General features: G+C 39.5%; 1 protein-coding gene across 2 annotated transcripts in view; it reads right to left on the bottom strand.

The window, feature by feature from the left end:
• The window catches only part of fam189a1 (family with sequence similarity 189 member A1), a 146,996-nt gene that overhangs the window by 40,552 nt on the left and 82,967 nt on the right, over positions 1–23,477 (bottom strand). The gene's annotated exons all lie outside the window — the stretch shown is intronic.

The raw sequence follows: 23,477 nt of genomic DNA on the forward strand, positions 1-23,477 counted from the left end.
TGGGCACCATTCCCCTCCTGCTAACACTGCCTTTCCAAAGATAAGCAGCTTGAGCCTCTGCCTTTATCAGGATTCTAGTCACCCAAAAGCACAACAGCAGTGTAAGTCATCTTTTGTCGTTTTCAGCAACAACAGCAATCCCATTTTTAACAATTTCCCCTGTGTGCTTTAATATGGAAGGACATAAAAACTATGTCTATGTATTACGAAACTACATTTGGCAATCAAGACTGTAGTGCACTGTGTTCCACTGCTAAGCATAAATGCATGCTTACCAAAATTACCCCCAGCCGCACTGTGAAAAAAAAAGGAGACTATAATTGATGGTCAACCGAAAGAGAACCAATTTTCCTTTAATTTTCAACACTCTCTCATCAGAACTGCTCCCTGGGTGCACAGCTTGATAGATTTGAAACTCTGCATTTTTTTTGCTCCACAGAGGTCTCTTTCCATAAAATTCTCTTTATTTTATAGCTGACAGAACAGGGATATCAATTCCTTCAGAAGTAATACAAAGCCTTCAGGTGTTTTAAATCACAGTTCATCTAAAATAGAACAGGCTTAAAACTGTCAGGCAGAGTCCAGCAGTGCACTGTATATCAACCTTAGCCTTTGTACAAAGCTCAAAGATTTACAGTACTGGAATTTTACTTGAGGTGACATTAAACTAGGAAAATACCCTTCTGTAAAGTGAGAGACATTCTTTAAACAAAGTTCAAAATCCTTTTCTGTACTCTGACAAAATCCAAGTTAAGCGCTATACTGTAAAGAGCTGTTGGATATTTAAGGAAGAAGTGTGAATAACACAAATACAGTAATATAAATAAAAGTACAAAAATGGAGAAATTCTGTGATCTTTGCCTCCCCTTTCTGAAAGACAAATGTCACAGAGCTTGACTTCCAACCATGTAACTATTTCTCTAATTTATGAGTAGAATGGAAGAGATGTTTAAAATATGAGCTAACACTCATTCAACAAGTCATTCTGGCAGACATTTTAATGTCCGCCAAAAGAAAAGGCAACAGTTCAGACAGAACAAGGGGACTGCATCTCTTTTGTTGGGAAGGGGGGACATAGTTCAACCTTTGGAGCTCGTGAAAGGGAGGTGGAAATTAAGACAAAATACATCTTAAAAAGGACTTAAAATAGGAACTACAGTATGTCTTTACACAAAAAAGAACCTATAGGGACCTGCAGCTAACCACACAGCTAAACTTCTGAACCTTCAAGCACTGGAAATGTTTCGGACTGATTACTGACTAACAAACTATTGAGCAAGACGCCTGCTCTGGTTTAAAACCTTCTTCAAGGTCTTTAATAATGTTTCCGTGTTATTTGCAGGCCCACAGACAAACAAAGCAGCCTCTTCTGACTTATTGTTGTGTTCTTACTTCCAAGTTCTCCGCAGCTAAGAAATTGCTTTGGCGTATTTTTTTAATATTTTATGTTATGCTCGAAACCTAAATATTTATAGTGAATCTGCACTTTGGGAAAAAAAGGTGGCATGCATCACTTTTTCATAGTAAGTGTCCTCAGATGCCAAGTGCGATAACACGTCATGCCCTGAACTATTTCAGAAAGGCACTGCATAGTAAATGAGACTGTACGAGCTGATAACTGTGGGTGTTTATCATTTCCCATAAACCCGTCATAAATCACAGACACAACATAATGTGATTTTAGTACTTCTGCAGCCAAGAGAATTTGAGGATGGGTGTAATCATTTTTTCTTTCATTTCCATTCCCCCCAAATGGAATGTATAAACAGTATCTGCTTCAGTTTTGGGCTTGGGGTTGAAAGCATTTGTTTCAAATTCAAAGAAATGTCATCTTATAAAAATCAAAAGCAGCACTATCTCCCTTTGCAAAAGAAAGCAAAGAAACACAAATGTTGTCAACTTTTTTTTTAAAAATTGCTAATTAAAAGAATCCAATGCAATTTGAAAAAAACAAGGACAGCTTTAATAGCGATCATTGCACAAACTAGGGATCAGACAAAAGCTCAAGTTTAATGCAAAAGATGACAGACTGTAGACACATTCAATATACAGAATAGTCGTAATCACTATAATTAAAGATAACAAGCTGTCAGCCGATAAATGACACTTTTATTACTTTGTGTAAAAATGTAGTATCACTTGTCAGAAAGAATATATTACTGATGCGGATTTCTCTCCCTCCTATCGGCTGAAAACTAAAGAGCTCGTAAAAACATTGCAACCATAAAATATTTACTAGCACTCCTGCTCTCTGGAATAGCTTACGGCATGATGGAGGGTCACTCTCAGCACCACATTCTAGGTATTACCTTTCATACTTTCCAATTTCACCACACCTTAAATCAAACCCTATTCAGGAAGCAGTCTTAATGTCATTTCACTTTTATTCAAGAATTGTCAAGCGCTGTGCAGGTGGATGGATAGATACATATTTACACTAGGCACTTGACAAAGGAAAGGACCAATCAGCACGCTGGAACCACTATCACAACAGTAGCACACTGCCTGGCCCGGGTCATGACACCCCAGATATTCACTGCCAGGGGGACGGGTGAGAGTGCACTCCAAACTGCAATTAGCAGAGGTGACTGTGTATTCTCCTATGCTACCAGAGTGCTGAAAGAAACAACGTACTGTATGCGTAGTTTTCACCAGGCTGCAACACTGTTTTCCAGAACGAGGAACACAGGACTTGGTGAAACTCGGCAAAAGCTGTGTTGCAGGTGGCCAGCTTTCTGCTTTTACAAGAATAACACGGAGTGTAAGAAAAAGAAAACAGCAGGATTGATCATGTACACTCAGCTGCTCAGTTTGGGTACTAAGAAAACCTGTGATTCAAAACAACCCCTGAAAGTTGATGCAAAATTATTAGAGGTACAGTAGATGGCATAGACATTTAAAAAAATGGGCTGAACACATAAGAAGGTTTAACTCGTAATTTAATGAGTTCTAGTGTGTGGGGGGGGGGGAGAAAATGACTTCAAGAAGGGCTGGCTGGTTGACTGATTTTCAAAGGCAGTAAATGCCTAAGTTGTTTTCCTTATGCATTTATAGCTCGCAGAATTTAATGTGACAGCAAATCCTGCCTTAAATCGTTCCCAAATGCTCCATGTTTATATATTGCAGAGATGCCCTTGGCTTGTGTTTTTCAGAGACAGTGCCCTGTTTCCTTCCCTCCTTAGACAGACTGGCAGGTGTGGAACAGGAGGTGACCTCACAGTTGATCTAAATGTATTAAAAAAAGATCTCTGAGGGCAGCCAAGTGCTTACTAACAAATAAATCCCTTTCATCTGCGAAGGCTAGCAGGACCAATCACCACAGCGACTTACACTGCGATGTTTCTGGCTTCTGCAGCTGGTGTTTTACAGTCATTTTTGTTTTCTCTTTCCCTTGCCACTTTTAAACCTTTCAGTGTTTCTAAACAAATGCAACGTGTCTTTCTCAACTCATTCTCAAAGCACATTTTTTTACAAGGTTTTTTTTTTAAAGAACAGACATTTCAACCTGGCAGCTGGTTACATAGTTCCAGTGTTGTATATTTTCAGATGAATCATTAATGGACGACACAAGCTAGTGCTTCTAACTATAGTAAATAGTAAACTGCCTTTATGTAACTCAATGTACTACAGTAAGCACCTACTGTTAACTACCATTTCTTTTGTTTTTGTTTCTTACATATTTCTGAACAAGGGTTACAGCATTTAAAAGTAATTCCTCTAACAAACAGTACACAAGCAAGTGAAATTGCTTTCTGCTCTGGTAACAGTTTTTACTCCTACTCCACTTTTCATTGCTAAAAGCTAACTCGGTTTACCCAACTTTGTAAAAATGGGTTTGAAGTGGCTGATTTTTAAAGAGCCTGATTCTTACCGCAACTGGCAATTAAACATACTGGCTTCATGCTGATTTATTCTAATAACCATGTGGAATCAAGTATCACTGTTACACAGCAAATCATTAATTAAAGGTCCCGAGTCACTTGCAAATAGACAAGGGCAAAACACGGCACATATTAGTCTAGAACAGAGAACGTTTAGTTGTTTATTATGTCCTCTTAACTTTGCAATTACAGCACTGTTTGATTGCCATTTTATTTTTCACACAAAGTGAAAATAGTGGGGACATCAGGCTGCTTTACAGAAATGAGCTGTCCCTGAGCACTGGCGTGATTGCAATCACTATTAGCAGTTTTAATCTACAGCTTTTCACAGCTCAGCATTCATCGCCGGACTGCACCGATGCCCAGCAGTCCCGTAGTTTTCATTAAAGTTGTGAGGAAGACCGGCAATTCGGAGAGCTCACAGGACGCGGGCAGGGAAATAGAGCACCGACCCCTGCGATGCAGGAATGCAGGCCTCGCACATGTGAATACAGATCAGTCATCCACATGCTTAGAAATCAAACACGTTAACATGCCAGCTCTCCCAGACACCTCTCTGTGAACTGGAAGGAGCTTTCCGAGACGGGTTTGCTGCTACAGAAAAATGTATGACGGCCCATCACTTCGTTCTGCGCTTGTTTCCATTGGTGCTGATCAGAGAAGTCCATCCTCCACCTCCAGGGCCAGTTTGGAATCAATTTTGTGACAAGCTCATTTTCACACATTAACAGATGCATACAGAAATATTGATACTGTAGTGAATGTAGACCCCACAAACCACAAAACGTAGCGCCAAGTCAGCGTATTGCCTTAACACTTGTGCGTTGGTGTGCTCTGTCACCGTGGCTCCCCTCCAGGTGTCAGGATGTCCCTTTTAGAGAAGCCTGCACAGTCCACTGTTCAGTTATCCCCCCCCTCAAAGCTTTTAAGCAGCACATTCACCAATTTCTCTTCACATCAGTTCGTCGATCTCTTAGAAGGCGGAACAGGTGAATGCCTCTCAGCTTCTTCAAGTCTACATCTTCACATGGAAAACTTTTCCCATGTCTACCCTCATTTGCTTAACTTGGCTAATTTACACCAAGACTTCCTGCTATAATCAGTACTAATCACATTCCCTAATGGGACACTGGAGCCTTATAAGCCAACTACTGTAGCGGACTAAAAATGAATGAGCTGTAGATCAGTCTGGCTCTTTCTTGCAATAATCATCACCTTCTCACACAGAGACAGCAAGACTGTCTACTATGTGCTTTGGTAAAGGAATCTAGATACCAAGATCATTTTTGAGCTCCCACTCTCTTCCTCTCCTATAGGAACACAGACAGAGACTCCACCCCCTCCTCTCATGGCTGCTAATATACACCAGATATGTATTGCATGGGCGTGACCAGTTGCCCACAGAGCTAATCACAAATGCTCTTTTCCGCTTGGGGAATTTCCTTCACATGACGCCAATTATTCATTTAAGCCAGGTGTATCTAACTTTAACTCCAAAATGGCTTCAAACAAAGCCCCTACATTGACACCATTACAGATTATTATAATATTCACAGTCCCTTTATTCATATCAGCTGCTACCTCTTAAACAGACATCTTAACCCCAAAAGGTGTTTCTTTTAAGATTATATAGAGGCATATGAATGTAAAATAAAAATGTGCAAATAAATACAAAAAGAAAAGTTACAATTTTGCACAACATGACACTAATTCAGCAGGGAATGGAATACTCAAGCTTTAATGTATTCAATTTACGTATCTGATATGATGGCATAGCACAATATGATTAATAAAAGTAATAAGAACATTAATCCTAAGTGGCAATAACACACATCTGATTTTGAATTTCATGAAGCTGCTCCAGCAGTAAACAAAACATTATAAAAAAAGACTTTCATCTGGTGCTCTGCGGCACACTATTTACATAATGGATCCGCTAGCGTCAGAAAAATTGAGGTTTAAATTTGTTAGGTCTTATATTTCAGTATTAAACGTAATAATGTGTATTAATGAGTTATGCTAAAGCACACATTGTAGTCACAGAAGCTTGCAGAAAGCGGGCTACTGCCCAGCTCAACGAAATGCTAATACTGAGCAATAAGCCAGTCCCCTAAAATAATAAACTATAAATACTAACTTGATGCTTAAAGTAGCACTTAAAACTCCTGACCGGTATGTCTCGCACACACCACTTTTTCAAAGACAACAGCCAGCCCATTGCTTGAACAATCAAGGAATGAAACCAGAAGCCTTTGCGAACCAGATGCATGCTGGCCAGCAAATGCACTTTCACCACTGGAGACCACCAGACGGACACAAGCGAATGTAGCCCAGTTAACAAGTGTTTACTCCTACGATCACCCCACAGACACTGCATTCGTCATTCTCAAGAGCCGTGGGGATGGCTGTCACTGACAAACACCGCTCAGCTCTGACAAACCTAACATGCTAATTATAGTGTTGACGGATCATTAGCATTTCATGAGTAACTTGTCACTCTCAATTTCTGCTGTAGCCTTTAAGCTCATTAGGCATGAATGTAGGCATGAATGAACTCCAATAAGTTCTCAAAACAATATTGTTGTTGCAGCACATTTGCTGCTCGTCATTGGTGCTTGGGCACAATCCACTAAGAACCCCTGCTACACAATAATTAGTCCCTTTCCTGTACATAAGAGTATTTTTGCATGTGCAAGTCACTTCAACACAGAGTTGTATCAGACAAAATGAATCAGTAATTCTGCCTGTGTAAGGTCTCTGCTTTTAGGGAGAGAGCTTCTGTCTGAACATTCAGTACTCATTCCAAACTGCTAGTGGATCATTCTGCTCACACGCTGCAGTTGAAATAATTCTGTGAAGACTCTGAACAGACGAAAACACACAAATGGTCACACAAAAGGTCACAAACGAGTAGAGTTCATTCTGCCCTTCTAATTCAATTGGTTACTAGTAGGGGACTGATCTGCTCTACGTACTGCAGCTCTGCTCACACCCTAAAAGCTAGATGAAGAATACTCGAGTATCAGCTTCACCAATGAGGCTGGGTAGCTTGTTCCACGCTCCCACAATTACTTATGTAAAGTGCCTCCTGTTTGTAGTTTATAACGCGCTCCCATACAGAATCCACTCGCATCCTAGATCATGTTTCACTGATTTTGAAAGAACCCGCTAGGCAGACTAATGATTGCCTGTGCTCTGGAATACTTGAATCATTTGCTTGTAGTGCTCTCTGTTCCAGACTATTAATATTCAGTTCTTTCAGACTGTCAGGGACGGACATTCTTTTAAGCCCAGGAAATTCCTTTAAGACCAAGAATGTTTCTGGCCGCCTTTCTTCAGATATCTGTTTTGTAGCATAGTGATTAACACTGTACACAATATTCTAAACTGAGTCTTATCCGAGAGCCAGCAATTATCGATACAAATAAAATTGTATATACAATACAATAAGGCTGTATAATGTTAATACTCACAACCCTTTTTTTCAAATTCCATACATTTTACTAAATATTCTTATATTCTGTTATCCTTTTTTGTTGCTCCTCCACATTGTCTGCTGAAAGAAAATACTGTGTCAACATAGAAACCTACAGTAAATGTTTTCCCAAGGTATGTTCTTCATGGTCAGCAGAGAGCGTGAAAACTGTGTTCACACCTCAAAATACACCCAATATTGAGCTAATTCACCCGCAGAAGAACAACCTCTAGCCTCTATTTGATTTGGCTTGTTCACACAAAGCCTGGAGGGACATGAAGGTTTATAAAATAGGCAGTGCCCTAGAACACAACACACTAGCTCTGTTCCCTTCTGCACAAATTAGTATTTACTCTGCAGCATCTCTGCGACAAGCAGTCATTTATTTTCAATTAGTCGTTCTCATAAAAAAGAGTAATGTGTTTTGTTTTTTTAAAGCATTTGAATGTGTCCATTTGAATTTCTTCTCCCCATTCATCTTTAGGTTATGTATGTATTAAATGTCATTAAAAAATGTCATTCTTAAACCATTATATATAAAAGTGTAAATATGGTAAAAAAATATCTACTTTCATTGTTTTCTACATAAGGCTTTTTAGTGGTTAGGCTGAGGATTCAATTATAAAACAAGTTTGCATTTTTAGTCTTATGAGATGCAATCACAAGGAAGTCATCACCTTATTACAGTGTTGTTACCCTTACTGCAGATGTGTGTGAATGTGTAAAGTCCCCCTGAGATCACAGAAGTAGTTTCGGTTTTTTATTTAAAGCACAGTTGCACTTGTTGTGGAAAGCACTTAGCTGCCACTTGGGTACCTTAATTGAGTTAATTTGTCCTTTATCCTGCATGGATTCCAGTGGATACAGAGATGAAGTGGACCAGGTGTAACCAATGTCACCTTTTTCCAGCAAAGTGATGGATTTTATTATTGAAAATAAGAGATTGCAATTTTGCATATAGCAGAGGGTCAAAACACAGCTTTTCTATTGTCAAATCAGCTTTGTTTTATTAATCAAAACTATTATGGCCTTCCCTGAAATGTTTTGCGATTAAACCATCTATTGTCATTCTACATCGGTAGCAGTTTCCATTTGGTAACTATAATGTGGTTAAGCTGGCCCGTTTCTCATTTCAAATAATTTACAAATTAGATGCCCGTCAAGGAGGCAACTCAAGATCTGAAAATCACAACATTCTCCTTCCTCACAATCAATGCAAATCCATTTCTGCGGCTATTTCTGCTGAGCACAAAATAAAATGGCTATTACTTTTCAGCAATCTTAAACAGTTACCCTCCCTCCTGTACCCAGCGAAGTTTGAAACCACAACACATGGAGGACAGAACTGGAAACAACATTAAAAGGAGAACAAGTCTCAAAGAAATCTTCTGAGCTACGGCATTAAAGAAAAAGCGTGTCAATATGTCACTTTAATCATGCAAAGACAACATGGGGACAGGTTTTCAGAATTAATTTTGAAACTAGAATGTGTAACCTTGGCGACCCAACAAACAAAGAAGTCAAGGGTCAGTGCTGGATTTCTGGGTGCCCCAGGGCTATAGCTGCTGTTTTCACAGAGAGAGGCCAGCCACTGGCCTATGTCTTCTGGGAAGTGGTCAAAATATAATCCTGTAAAATATGCAGCATCACAGACTTACTAAAATAATGCTTTTCACCAGCCAGTCCAGACTTGTATGTCCACACATATGTCTGAGCACTGTATCGATTTGCATCTATACTAACTAGAAAAAGAAAACTATAAATACAACATGGGCACTGTGACTCAGGGAGGCAATCTGTTCAGCTGCCAGAATTTCAGACTTCATTTTTACACAGTATTTTGCACATTTAGTTCTTTTCAGAAAGATGTTTCCTTAAAAAACAAACTCTGTAAAGCTAAAAATAAAAAAGTTTTAATGTCTCCTTTTTGATGCCATCATAGTACTGTAGGTTTACTAAACTGCATTTACTATAATATGTGTGAGGAAGGTGTATTAGGTAAACTAATTAAGGATAAAAAGCTTTAATAAATCTGATTGCCAATGGCATATCGCATACTGACTCAATTCAATCTAGAGGAAGGAGTTGTGTTGGTAAGTCAAAACACTGAAAGGTATAATGGAAAAGTAAGGAAACATTAGAATGGTTATGAATGAAATGATGACTTTAGTCAGCATGTTTTATCATATTCTGTAAGATTTATAGTACCATGAATTAATTATTTTACTCCTGAGATAAACAGTGCAGTTTAAATTAAACATGACAAAAACAACGAATAACAAAACAGCTTATTCTTCAGATAGTAAAAGCTATAAGACAGAGAGAATGGCACTGAATAATGGCACAGCAGGATCTCTGTGTTCTTTCCTGTGCAATATGCTTGTGTGAGCGTGCACTGCGGCACACTTTCTAACATTATCTCATTATCTCAGAAACCACTGATGATGGCAAGAAGCCTTACTCTTGCCAAATGACCCAACAGTCTTGAATACCTTCAAGACTCCCCAGACAGACAAAGCTCGCTTAATGAACGAGTTTCTTAGTGGGATTGAGGTTTTTATCAAGTGTATTGCTCATTTCTCTGCAATTTAAACAACTGATGAGGTATCTCGGACTTCCATGAAGAAAAAAGCAGCTCGATGGAAAATCCTTCAGAGTTATTTGAGAATGTCTACTGTAAGCAGGGTGAACACAGAGACTCCTCTAAAAAAATCATCTTCGGTCTTGAACAAAAAGATTTAAAAAATGCAACCAAAAAACCCTATATGCGAGTAACCTGTCATTCACCAAGTCATAGAACGGCCTGTCCATATCATCACTTCAGGAGACCCTTGCTGCAACACAAGCCTGGTCAGAGGTCTGCCGGGATCTGACCAGCCACCTCAAACACTGCAGCACAGAGCCACTGCAATCAGCAGATGGATTTCGCACCGATAAGCTACTCATCTCAAAATGAATTGAAGGCAAATGGGTTGAAGCAAATGGGTTGAAGGAAAGGTTTATGTTGTATTTAAAAAAAAACATTATCATCATGACTAAAGAAATAACCATTAAATATTGATTCTTTATTTGATGCTGCAATTAGAAGCCAATCCAGTCCCCGGTTCTTAAGTGCCAGGTTAACCTACATTCTAAGAAAGATTACAAAGAAAATTACAGGGCCCACCATTCATACCCTTCATGAAACAGTAAGAAAAAAACATAATATAGCAGCATGAGATAGGAACTGGATAATTTGTCTCACTTGAAAAATTCTAATAATGTTTCGCTGTAAGTGTATCATTGCACAGAGCAAAGTCATATTTCCATAATGGAATTCCAGAAAGAAAAAGGGTCACATTTAGACACACCACTATTCTACTCTACCTACAGTATTCAGTACCCCCATCTACTGTCTCCTATCATTGTGAATTTTAATTGTGCATACAGTATCTGTATCTTGTTTTTTATTCTTGTCGTTCTGTAAAACGTGTTGAGAAGCCACCTTCAAAGGTGCTATATAAAATAAAGTTTATTATTATACTGTGGGGGGGTGTTATGCTTTGGGGTTGTTTTGCATCTATAGGTCCTAGAGTGAGTGGCACAGTGGCACAGTGGCTAGCATTAGTAGGGGGCTCTCTGTGTGAAGTTTGTACTGTATGTTCTCCTCATGTTCATGTGGCTTTCCTCCCACAGTCTAAAAACATTCTGGTAGGTTAATTGGCTTCATGTGTGTCCTGCAATGGACTGGCGTCCTTGTCCAGGATGTACCCTTCCTTGCTCCCACTGCTTGTCAAGTTAGACTCCGGCTCCTCCCCGATGGTGGACTGGAAGAAGCAGCTTAGAAAATGGATGGACGAGCCTTTGACAGATGTGTTGGAAATTCTGCACTCCAACACGTACCAGGACATTTTGGCCAGACACCTGGTTGTTTCTGCCAGGAAGCTCAAGCTTGGCTTAAAATGGACATTCCAACATGATCCAAAGCATACAGCCAAAAGGAATGGTTAACTGCACAAAAAATACTCTCAAATGGCCTTGTCAAGTTCCAGACCTCAGTCCAATTGAATGTTTGTGATTCTAACTACAGACTACTGTTCACTAATGGAAACCGAGGTGTCTAAAGGACTTGGAGCAATTCTGCATGGAGGAAAGATTATGAACATCCCCTATGAAGGGCTAAAACCTCATACTGTAGCATACTCAACACTGCCTAAGCACCTCTTGCTTAGGCAGTGTAATTCCTGTCAGAGACTCACTACAGTGGTGTGAATAAATGTGATCTTTGTGTTCTATTTCTGTGTTGAGATTGCGTGCTATCCAATTGTGCACAAGTTATTTTCTACAGTCCAAAGACCTGCTGTCTCTATTAATTGCTCCCTAAATTGTCCCCTATATGTGAGTGTGTGTGACCTTGTGTCGCATCCAAGATTAATCCTACCTTGTGTCCACAGTCTGCAAGGTGAGGCTCTGACTCACTATGACCCTGTATTGGACTAAACTTTGATGGAAATAGATTGAAGGAAGGATTTTGACTACTAAAGCACTGTACAATATAATGTTAATTTTATATTTTATGAACAGTAGTTTCCGCTTTTACAAAACTACTTTAAATTGAAACAGAATAATGGGAATTAATTTAGAAAAGGTAGCAAAATTACATACCATGACCTCTACAGGTGTACAACCTGAGCAGTTGTTCATATCTTGAGCGTCACATTTTGAGTTTGCCACCCTTGGCTGCATTCAGATAACATGTGGACTCTGAAAGTCTGCATGCCAGTAAATGTTACAGAGTACATTTCAATATTTAAACTCCATCTTGGCTCAGGCAAAGCAAATGACTAAGTCTCCCTAAAGACTCAAGGATTAAACAAGACTGAAGACCACAACCCTGCTTAAGGTCAGCGCGTGATTAACCTGCACTTTTCAACTGTTCAGCAGTTCACGACCTTTATCAGTTAAAACAATGAGAATATACTAGTACCTGCAGTAAGACAGATATAATGAGTTTTGGCCTTAATGGTCATATTTCAAAGTGGGAAAGCTGCTCAAGATTATAAGCAAAAAGCACAGCAAAGGTGATAGTATTTCTGAAAGCAGACAGAACTCATTTAAGCTGCAGCCTTTCTTTGGCACAGAAGCAGACAGCATCTTATGATATACTCTAGAGCAAGGGAAAACAAATATTTCACTTTTGAAATTCCTGTTCCCTTTTTGCAAAAATGACTACATGGTATACTGGTGCACAAAACCGTTCCCGAAGTGGGCAAGAATTCTTTGGCTTAGAGGGCACCTGTCCTACTCTCTTCTTAGACACACAAAGTGCTAAAGAGAAGGCAGACAGAATAGTACTGATGCACACGAAAGCTTTCCCATACTAATTCATAGTTGAGCACCAGTGTGCCACCTAAGTTTGTCCCCATTATTTCCCGCCAGAATTACCCATTAATTTCACCAGTAAGAGCTTTCTGACACTCAGGACCAAAACAAACAGTGAATTTGGTTGCCTTGAGAGGCAAATTTAATAAAGTGAATAGTAAAAGGATATAGAAGCAATAAAAAATAAATGAGGCATGAGCTTAAAGGTGGTCATTTCTTTACTCAGCCTCTGCGCAGCACAGACTGACGTTGAGATGAAAACACTCTGTCAAAAGCAGCAGGATTCCAGAGCATGAATCTCAGAACGCAAGCCAGATGTGATTTATCTTTCCATGCATACTGTACTCTCCGTAAGCGATGCTGATGGTCCCGAGTTGATTTCCAAGGAAATTAACTACTTGGCGAAAGCCTCAAGGGCACATGGAGTTGAACTCAAATGAATGATTTGACATTAATATATACAATGGAGGTAGGAGCCTGTACGTCCAGTGGCATGTCTGAGCACAGCAGCCCATTTAAAACACAGACACACAGAGAATAACAGGAATTAGCCCAGTGATCCCATCACTTCAGATGGGACATTTTTTGCCATCTCAAATGCATGCTTAGTCCTTGTTTATTTCTGGACAAGATGACCATGAATACAGGACCACGGTCCCTTATTTGAACCTGCAGTAAGGGAAGCCTTGTGCACCTGAAAGGAATTTACTCTACAATATGCAGAGAAGAAATCTAAAATATGAGGAGGAGGATCAAGCTAGAGAAAACAAGAATGAAGTGAGCATGGTTATTCACTTACTGTAATCCACTGGAGGTTATAAATAATCTCCATCTGGAGGAAGTAAATACAGAAAAAAGCCTGCACTGAAGAGAAATGTCTCTTGTATCCACAGAAGTAAAGTTCTAATGGGTATCAACACTGTGGTATGTAGACATCACTGAAGACAATTAACATTTAATTAATTGGATTTTTTTAAATACCTATGCCAGTTCTGGCACAAAGCTTTAGTCTGAGACACAGTTCATTCTCTCCTTGCTTTCCAGCAGTAAACCCAGCAAGAGCCACTCAAGGCATCCTTGTGTCTGTATGAGGACAGCAAGCAATGCACTTGCACAAATACCTGCAGTCCAGGTGTTACTGTACATACATGTTTTTCTATACTCTGATGTCACAGGAAGGCACATTAAGGCACACACAGAAGGCACAACACATTTCCATTACTTTTTGGCAGCAGCTGGCTTCATATTCTTAGGCTATGGAGGGCAATGTGTAGTAGTTCTGCCTAGCATAGTTATTCCACAAACACTCATAATCACGGAGTGAACAGAATTCCACACAGCTGCTTTCAAAAGGCACAAGAGCAACAGAACAGTATTGTGTGGTCTTGAAGCCATGACTGACATGTTGATGGTTCAGGCACTGTTGTTGGGGGGAGTAGGAAGGGATGAGGTGAGCTAGTGACCGTGTTGCTGAGCTAGTGTCCATGGTAACGACTATTTCCAGGTTCGGCTTGTGTCCTTCTTTTACTCCTGTCTTTATTTAATGGCTGCTGAGCACTCTGGGCAGTCAGAACAATCTCCAAAGAAAAGCCTTTGCACACACTATGTCCAAAACTAAAATCATTTTAATAAAAGAGTTAGTAGTGCAGGAAAGACAAAGATTACTGTCTATAAAGGCAAAAAAAACATACATTATAAATGGAAGCAAAATAACCCTCAGTTCAATACCGGGACCAGTTATACCAGCTCTGACAGTGTCACCAACACTTGTGATATGTGGCAGTGATGGAAAAATCACAAAGATCCAGGTTAGACATCCATTCTCTGTTGCAGGAATATCACTGCTGCTTCGCTCACACACTACCACAGCAAGTGTGAAATGCATCTGGAAAGAGGTACAGGCAGAGCAAAACACTCTTTTCATTGTTTTCTTTTGCATTTCTGAGAAATACTATCAATCTAGGACTTCTAAACCAGTTGCTCACCTTACACAAACAGAATCACATCCAGAATTATATACCCAAAATTTATATTTAATAGACAGCTCTTTTAAATCCTGATTTTTAAAGCTGTGCATACTGTTTGTAACTTACTGTATACCCCAATGGACACTGCGAATTATGCCCCACGCAGAAAGAATGCTGAAATACTGGGAAGGGCTCAACTCTCCAAATGCTGCCTACTGCTAGAAACCACAATCTTTCCATCTTTCCAGGACTCCTTCACCCAGCCACCATGCAAGTGGATTGGATTGGAGGGACTCTAGATCAGGGCTCTGCAGCTTTGAAATATCCAAGGCATTAAAACAGCAGGTGCACACTTTAATCATTCCCTTATTCACTCCATTCACTGACCTGTAATTAGATGATTGACCTTGCTGCTGAAGAACACTTAAATAATTGAGGATTACTTGGGAAAAACAAATGCAGACTAAATGGAAAAAAGTGCCAAGTCTGCCTCTCCTCACTCTAGGTGACAAAAGACAGTTCATCACCGAGGTGCTTGAAAACGTTGCAAAGACATACAGTATGGTCTGAATTTTTTATTTGCCTTAGTTAACACACCTGCAGGTGTGCAGGACTCGTACTGAGAGCCTATTTATATTACCAGCAAAGGACAAAATCCCATTTGAACATGACTGCAAGCTAATCAGCCTGGAATTGCGATTTCACTAACTGATAGACACCTCCGACAGAGGAAGACCAGAATAAGCACAAATCTACAGTATATGCACAGCAGCCAACAAAGCTAATTTGCAGCCTGTGGGCATTATTTGTTGTGGGCATTATTTGTTGTTGCTCCATGCTCTGGCCTGCTCTCATCAGTTCTCAGGAGCTAATTAAGGCTGGGTCTCATCAGTATTTGGAGGTGAGACTTCTAAGGAAAAGGTTGTAGCTGTAAATGGTGTTGAGGGACCAGAAGGTGGCAAACTTCCCTCTGGTGCAGATTTTCTAAACCAATTGCTAGCATGGTGGCTGGGACAAAATGCTACAGGAGGTACACCACTTGACAACATGGCCATTAAAGAATTCATAGAACTGTTCAGAAGAATAGGGGTGTTAACCCCAGTGTCCTTGTTAAATTCAAGTATGCACTTATACAATCTATCTGACATACCTAACATTGCTCCTTAAGTAGCAGGTGAAACAAGTTCTTATTTCTCCTCCTGCTGTGCAGTGGGGCTACAGATGCACAGGGATGGCTGTCCCTCACCCAGGTGGGAGCTGCACTTTGTGACGAATGATATGGATCCTCTTTGACACGTGAAGTACTTTGGCATAAAAAGTGTTTCATAATTCTTTACTGTTTTTATAATAAAAAGTAAAATGGCTAACCAGCATATGACAATAGTTCTTTAAATTTAAACAGTTGGCAGTTTCATCATACCGCACTGTTTAAATATTTATAATGCTAAATTAATACATCGGGCCCACGTTATATATCAGCACTGTCAAAATCAGGCTATGTCCTACAGGCTGACGATTGTGAGGGTGAAGGCCAAATCCTGCTGAACTTGGCACACCACTGCACAAGAAAAGCCTTTTAATCTAGTGTAAAGCTTGCAGTCTTTGTTAGTCGTAACTTTTGAAGAAGAGACAATGCAGCCAACTCTTTCTCACAATATTTAATTGATCGTATGTGACCGCATTCTCTTTTCTTCAGCTCTGACAGATTGTCCTTTGGGAAACCTCTCTCCTAAAGTAAATCTTTGCTAAAGTTTTTCCATCTGGGTCAAGTCAAAGAATAACAGCATTCTGACAGCAATCAACTGGAAAACATTGCTTAGGGCCATGGTCAGCCCCTGGAAGACCTTACAGGACATTCAACGCTGCTCTGGTGTGGGCATTTCACACAGCTCCATTCTGGCAGAACAACAAACACTTCTTCATCGATCCACGGTAAACTGTTTTCAGTCCACCACTGAAGCATAAAAACACACAACATTTCGTAGCTTCAGTATTACAGAAGATGACAGACAGCATTTAAATAAGTGTAGAAAATGTAACAAGGTAGTTTATTTCGAAAAAACAGAAAGGTTTTCTCCTCTTTTTGCCACCTGTTTTTTCCACAGATTAAAGAGAAATTATTTTGTTTGAACAGTCATAAAGCACAACCACGCTACTTTGGTATGACAGCAAGTTTATAATTGCATTCAACACAAAGGATGATCTGTGGATGCACAGAAAAGAAAAGCTCCACAGCACAAAGAAACAAGAGAAGTGTGGCTGGATGACTTCCATTAAACACACAAAAATAAGAAAAAAAAGAGCTGAAAAAAAGAGAAGACATCTGAAATCATTTTCTGCCTAACTTCTAGTTTTGTAAGATGGATGTTTTGTTAAGATCTTGCACATCACATCTTGAAAGCAAGCGGTGATGAGTTCTAGTTGGGAGAAAAATGTGGCAAGCTCATGTTCAGGAATTGTAGGGATTCCCTGTTGTCCAGTGAAATCCTGTTACGTGCAGCGCCTTCAGAACCCACTTCAATTCTTCAGAACACGTCCAGCAACAGAAGGCGGATGACTGGGGGGGTTTGAAGAATGCAACCCATGGTGTCTTTGCATCTTACATTCAAATGTATTAACGGTCTTTGGTAACAAATTGTCTACACACATTTTGCGCAGCAGTATCTTCGATATTTCTAGCAAAGCGACAATGACAGTGGGATTTTTACATCTGAACTGCTAATGTGGCAGCCTTTTAAAAAAAATGGGGTGTTCTTCATGTTCCTGCATGTCAAAGCTCTTGAAGTTTCCAAGAATCTCCACATTAGGTGACAATGTGGAAGAACATGCGCCTTGAACAGTAAAGCAAGCTTTTCCAGACACTGTTAACAAACAACACTTTGTCAAACAGCTCTGCCACCTTCTCACAGAACATTCCTATTCAAGACAAAAGGAGTACTAACACACACCACATACTCTGCATGCATCGGTAATCTTTTTAGAACCTTCCTTGCTGCAGAAGAGGCAGTTTAATAAATGAAAGTGCTTGCTGATGACAGTATTCTTGAGGAAATACTGTACTAGGTGGTGCTGGTTCCCATCCAGAGGTGTCCACGTACAGTACTGGCGCGCTGTCAAGACAGAGGAAAGAAACACTGGAGCAGATTTAATATTGAAATGGCAGACAGAAAAACAAGCTGCCCCTGGGACCATTACTGGATGTAGGATGTAATTAGTCCCTGAAATCAGTTGTAGTTTTTTTTTTTTAAAGAAGAATAGCACAGCTTGTAAAGAAAAAGATATAAAGTGTTAAAGACGTCTCTGTCTTCACACAGAGAAAACAAGCTCGGTGAGATGTAGGTAATTGTTTACGTAAATGGGATTCATGCGTGAAGCATTCTGTCCACCCTGAGACTCTCTGAGGCCAGGCTGTCACTGCAAACTCTTCTGTAGGGTCTTGTTTGGACTGATGCCGAAACCGACTCCGAAGGTACATCATTCAAGCCTGGTCTACATTCAGCAAGTTCTATATAAAAAACTGAATTGCTTTAAAAAATGTCAATAAATACCAAAAAGCCGTGTAAGTGGCAACTGTAATAGCACAGACATGCAAAGCAATTCCAGTTGTTCCAGCTCCTGTGTACTCTACCTGTTACCTGTTTTGGCAAGGGCAGGTGAAGTCGGCAACAGTACAGCTGAACCGACACAGGTCTACCAGCACATCTGCTGTTTTAACAGCAATATGAACCCAATGGCTTAGATAATAAGTGGTGAGAACATGCTCACAGTTCTTCAGGATTTCTTACCTCTCACTGGTGCAATAACTGTTACTCACTGTACCTGAAAGCTTCTTAAGGACATCTACCTCTATAGACAGGGACCAAAACATTGAGATTATAGCAAACAACTCACTGGTACTACTTTTATTCTTCCAGTTTGTCTCGGTAGGCAGTATGTTACTTGTCTCTTCCATAATTTTTTTTAAATTTATGCCCTGTTTTTATAGGGGTCTTGCCCAGCACATGCAGTTTTCTTATGTTATTTTTTAAACAACCAGCACATGGCCACAATCACATTAAAACACTTGAGACTTTGAAGATAACCTGTTTGATTCACACATCAATGCGGTCCTAATGTTTGTTTAGGTTGGTGCTGTTGCTTGAAAATTGAATTCAGCAGACAAAGAAACTAGGATTTTGTCTGCTCTCAGGAGAAATAGCAAATGCACATCTGGAAGAAAGAAAAATTTTGATATTTGCTTTTAGGCCAACCACGGAATTTACTATGACCCATAGTAAACATATGTATTTAATAAAATGGCACTTACTTTTGGAATCTGAGAATTCTGTCATGGTGGTGACAACATGAACTGAGCTGTTCAATAAAGTAAATTCACCACACAGTGTAAGATTTGCTACTATATTACCCCATTTGCTCACACTTCATGCATTTATGCAATTCTGGCAGCCAGAACATCTATAAACATTTCATATCTGTCTTCAAAGACCAGCTCCATACTGGTGAGGTCCAAGTTTATGTGAAGATCACTGCAACTATCATGCTCAGGCACCCCCAGTAAGGCCGGGGGAGAGTAGTGCTTTCATCAACTTTTATTACTTGGGAGTTTAATGAATGGTGACCTCACAAAGACCATGCATCTCAAGGGCCTGGGCAGGATCTATTTTCCTTCATTAGGAATCAATGGACAGAATGAGACTCCAGCTGGAACTCTTACGGGTCAGATCAATAAAGTAGCTTCAGTAACAAATTGGAGTCTAGTGGCAGCAAATATTACTTTGCACCTGTAGAGTGCAAAAGATCTGCAGTAGCTTAGGGTCCTCCTCTGTAGCTTTAGTTACTCCTCTGTAATGGAGCAATTCCTCAGTTGCAGCTGACTGTAAACAAAGACCATCCCAGTCCACAGCTAAAGATAAGATAAGATCACTTTATTGGCCACATACAACTTCTTGTATTAGGAATTTGTCTTTTCACATACCCCAGCTTGCTCTCCATGAGACACAGACGCACAGACAGGGAAAGTAGCTTGGGATAAGAGTGCAGGGTCAGACATTTATACGGTGCTCGTGGAGCAGTTGGGGTTAAGGGCCTTGCTCAGGGGCCTAGCAGAGTAGGATTCCTCTGCTGGCCGCGGGATACTAACGGGCAACCTTCCACCCATACATGCAGATCCTTAACCACAAAGTCACCACACCACCCCAAAGCTCTGGTTCATCAGGCTGTGCTTCTCAGAATGTCAAAACCTTAATCAGCCAATCTGCACGATCAAAAGTATTTCCTGACCATTGAATGCAGATTATCTTTCAAGAAGGAAACAATTCCGTATATAGAATCCTCTTTTACAATTATAAGGCAGACCTTATCAAACTTAATATTTGAATACCTGCAAATACAGTATTTTTGACACAAGAATATATTCGTCTATTAATACCTTACAAACATTTTGACGATGGGTGGAAATTACGTTACCATAACAACAAATCATGATGTAAGAAATCTTTTACAGAAGCATATAAAAGTTTCCAGACATGCGTGGGATATTGTGCTGTTTCACACTTAACAGTAAAGCTAAGAAAAGACCCATATATGTTAACTCATGTGTAGACTACACACAGACAAATACATAATTCAACGTGATGAACTACTTCTTTGAATATTTTAGGATTAGAAAATACAAACCTAATTAGCTTTCAGTATTACAGTTTCAGAGATGAGCTCTTCCTTCTATTAAACATAATCTCAAATATAATTATCATGGATCTATTTTTTTACACTGAACAGTTAAATCTCTGCTTAACAATTAAAATATTTTACCTAGAGACATTTAACAGTAATTGTACTCTTGGCTACACAAATGAACCAATTAACATCATGAGATATATCTTACTGTCAAACCAACCCAACTCTTTGTAATTGCTTCTGTTGAATCACATCCTCCTTTCCTTAAGGAGGTTGTATAAATGCCCCAGAAATCAAAGAAGAAAAACAATATTGTATTATTGCATCTAAAGTGAAACACTTCACCTGCAATCTGTGAGAGCCCTCACCTGTATTGTGTATTGTGTTTTTTCATATAGTAGCATGGCAAAACAGTTTTCTAAATTGCAAACATCTCTAACAATGTTGCTGTGGTAGATGCACTGAAATATAATTCACAAAGTGTAAGTCTGGTGTAACTTCAGAACTAAATTCTGTTTTCTTCTCACTGGAGACTTAAATCTGTTAGTGAACTGTCCTGGTGAATTTATATCGATAGCACTTTACAGCAAAGGACGTCTTGTTGTTTTAATCCAGCTGTTTTTCCACTTGACTAGGCAGTCTAATCAGTAATGACTACAACAGATTACAAAAGATCAAAAAGCTGCTGTAGCTTAATAGGCTTAGAGCACACTCAGCACTTAATGCACAAACATAACAAGCCCAGATGTTGAAGGCTTTTTTTAAACCACGTCTGCGGCACACACAAAAAGATGTTTCACACATTGGGAAAGTCCTGCTCCCACTAGAACTGCAGTTGTCTGCGTTCAGGCTATTGTATACAGTCAGCACAGAGCTAAAATTAAGCTTCATGTGAAACCCAGAGATGCAATCTTTTTAAACGATTTGGTGTTCTTCATTTTAATTACATAGGGAGTGGACTGTTGTTGTACTTCCCTTACTGGGAAATACGTTGCAAAACTTTGGACATAGGAGGCTGTCCCACATACTGTACAGTTGGGTCAAGAAATACCGGCACCAATGATAAGATCACCAAGAAAGCCATTTAAAATAAACAGCACAGATAATGAGCTATTTTATACCTAAAAAATAGGAAAACTACAGACTTTCATTTAAATACAATTACTTCATAACAAATGTTTTGTATTAGTAATATTACTTTTTCTAAAAAACCACAGGAGTCAAAACTACTGGATCCCCACTTGCCAGCACTTGACGCAAACCTCTCTGGCACAGATAACAGCACAAGGTCTCTTCCTATAATTTTAATACGTTTGAAGAACACATTGAGAGGGATATTGGACCATTGTAAGATCATCTACTACACCTCTTCTCAGTCTAAAACATTTTGATTCCACAATCAAACGGGCTCTGTGTCTGAAGAAGGCATTGTCAGTACTGCATGGAATGAAAACCACATGACTGATCAGTGTTAACGCAGAGATGAGCTTTTTTTTCCCCCACAAGACCCCTGAACATCCAGCCACTGTAGTTTAAAATAGACTGTAAAAAAAACAACTAGTGCAGTACAGAGAAAGATGCAAAAAGAATAATTCAATAAACAATCTAGTACTTTGGCCTCTTTAGTCAAGTGCACTGAGCTAATGAAAAGGTTCAGCACAATTTACAATAATACTTACTGGCATAATGCAGTCTGGCATTTACTGCAAGGCAGGGGATATGCCTGTTTGCCGAGCAGTCATTTCAGGTTAGTAGTACACATCCTGACAGGGCTCTGCCATAGTCAAGGCGACATCACTCACAAGCCTGGTCTACCATATTTGGATGGTATTGAGCACTTTGTGTCGAAAGGAAATGAGACCATTTTTGAGTAAAATCGATGCTCAGTATTACTGGAGAAATTAAAAATGTATGTGCTCTTTTCTAACAGACTAACATTACCATGCCATGCCAAACTGAATTTGAATCAATTTTCCTGACGCATGCCAGTTGTAATCATACCGCATCGAAGAAAGACACATTTACACAGAGCGGCAGAATGACTCTCTTGCCTGACGTACAGTAGAGTAAAGCACCTGCTGGAAAATACTGTAAAAAAAGAAAAGGACCAAAAAGTCCCACACAGAACAGAAGAGCAGATGTATCTTTGACATATCAACATTAGGATCAACGATTACTGGTCGCTGATCGTGCATGCTAAGACTTCAAAGACAACAGATACCGAGGTATCATTTTATTAACAGAATAATTTAATTTCCCATTCTCCCAGTAATTTATTTTCTAGATGGACAAGTGATTCATTCATGTATGCATCCGGTTTGTTTCTGCTGGATAATAGTGTCATTATATTTAGCTTCTAAAATTCTTCAGGATTTACTTATCGCCTTTTCTTGCCAGAGAAAAACTAATCCTTTTCTATTAAGTGTATTCACCTTGGTAATCTCTCATTTTATCCCTGTTCACTCCTAAATGCACAGGGTCAAGATAATCTCTTTTACCAAGTAAATACTCTGTGACAGAGTGATTGACAGCAGGCTGCCCCACATTATCCCTGCAACACAGTTAATATGGAAATGAAAGAGGTCTTCAGTGGGGAAAAAGGCAAAAAAAATAATAATTTTATACAAGAATACGGTACACTTTGAAATTATAGTTCTGGTTTTTCCGAGAGCAGGGATATCAAAAACTGAACAGCAGTTACAGAACTAGACCTTTAACTTTCACTTACTGCCACAGCAGAATAATAGCCTGTTGAAATCACTTAATGCACAACAGATTTTTCTTTTTCTTTATAAACTTTTCATTAACGCTGTTCTGCAATAGGGAACACTTGGACACCAGGCATTAGTCCAGCTCTCAATACAGCCACATTAGCAACATGAAATACTGGCGAAGCGCCCAATCACTAACTGAGGACTACTACGATGGCTTTTGATGACACATGTATACTTACTAGAGTTGCGCGGCCTGCGGTTCTTTAGTTACAAGGTACGTACCGTGGTACGTTTTAGACCCTACCGGTACGCTCGGTAATTTCAGGCAATTTCCGTGAGCGGTTTTATTTTTTCGATTTTAACAAAGTTTTTCTACTGTTGACATTCATAAAATCAAATTTGA

Source organism: Lepisosteus oculatus, chromosome 5, assembly GCF_040954835.1.
Source record: "Lepisosteus oculatus isolate fLepOcu1 chromosome 5, fLepOcu1.hap2, whole genome shotgun sequence".
Lineage (NCBI taxonomy): Eukaryota > Metazoa > Chordata > Actinopteri > Semionotiformes > Lepisosteidae > Lepisosteus > Lepisosteus oculatus.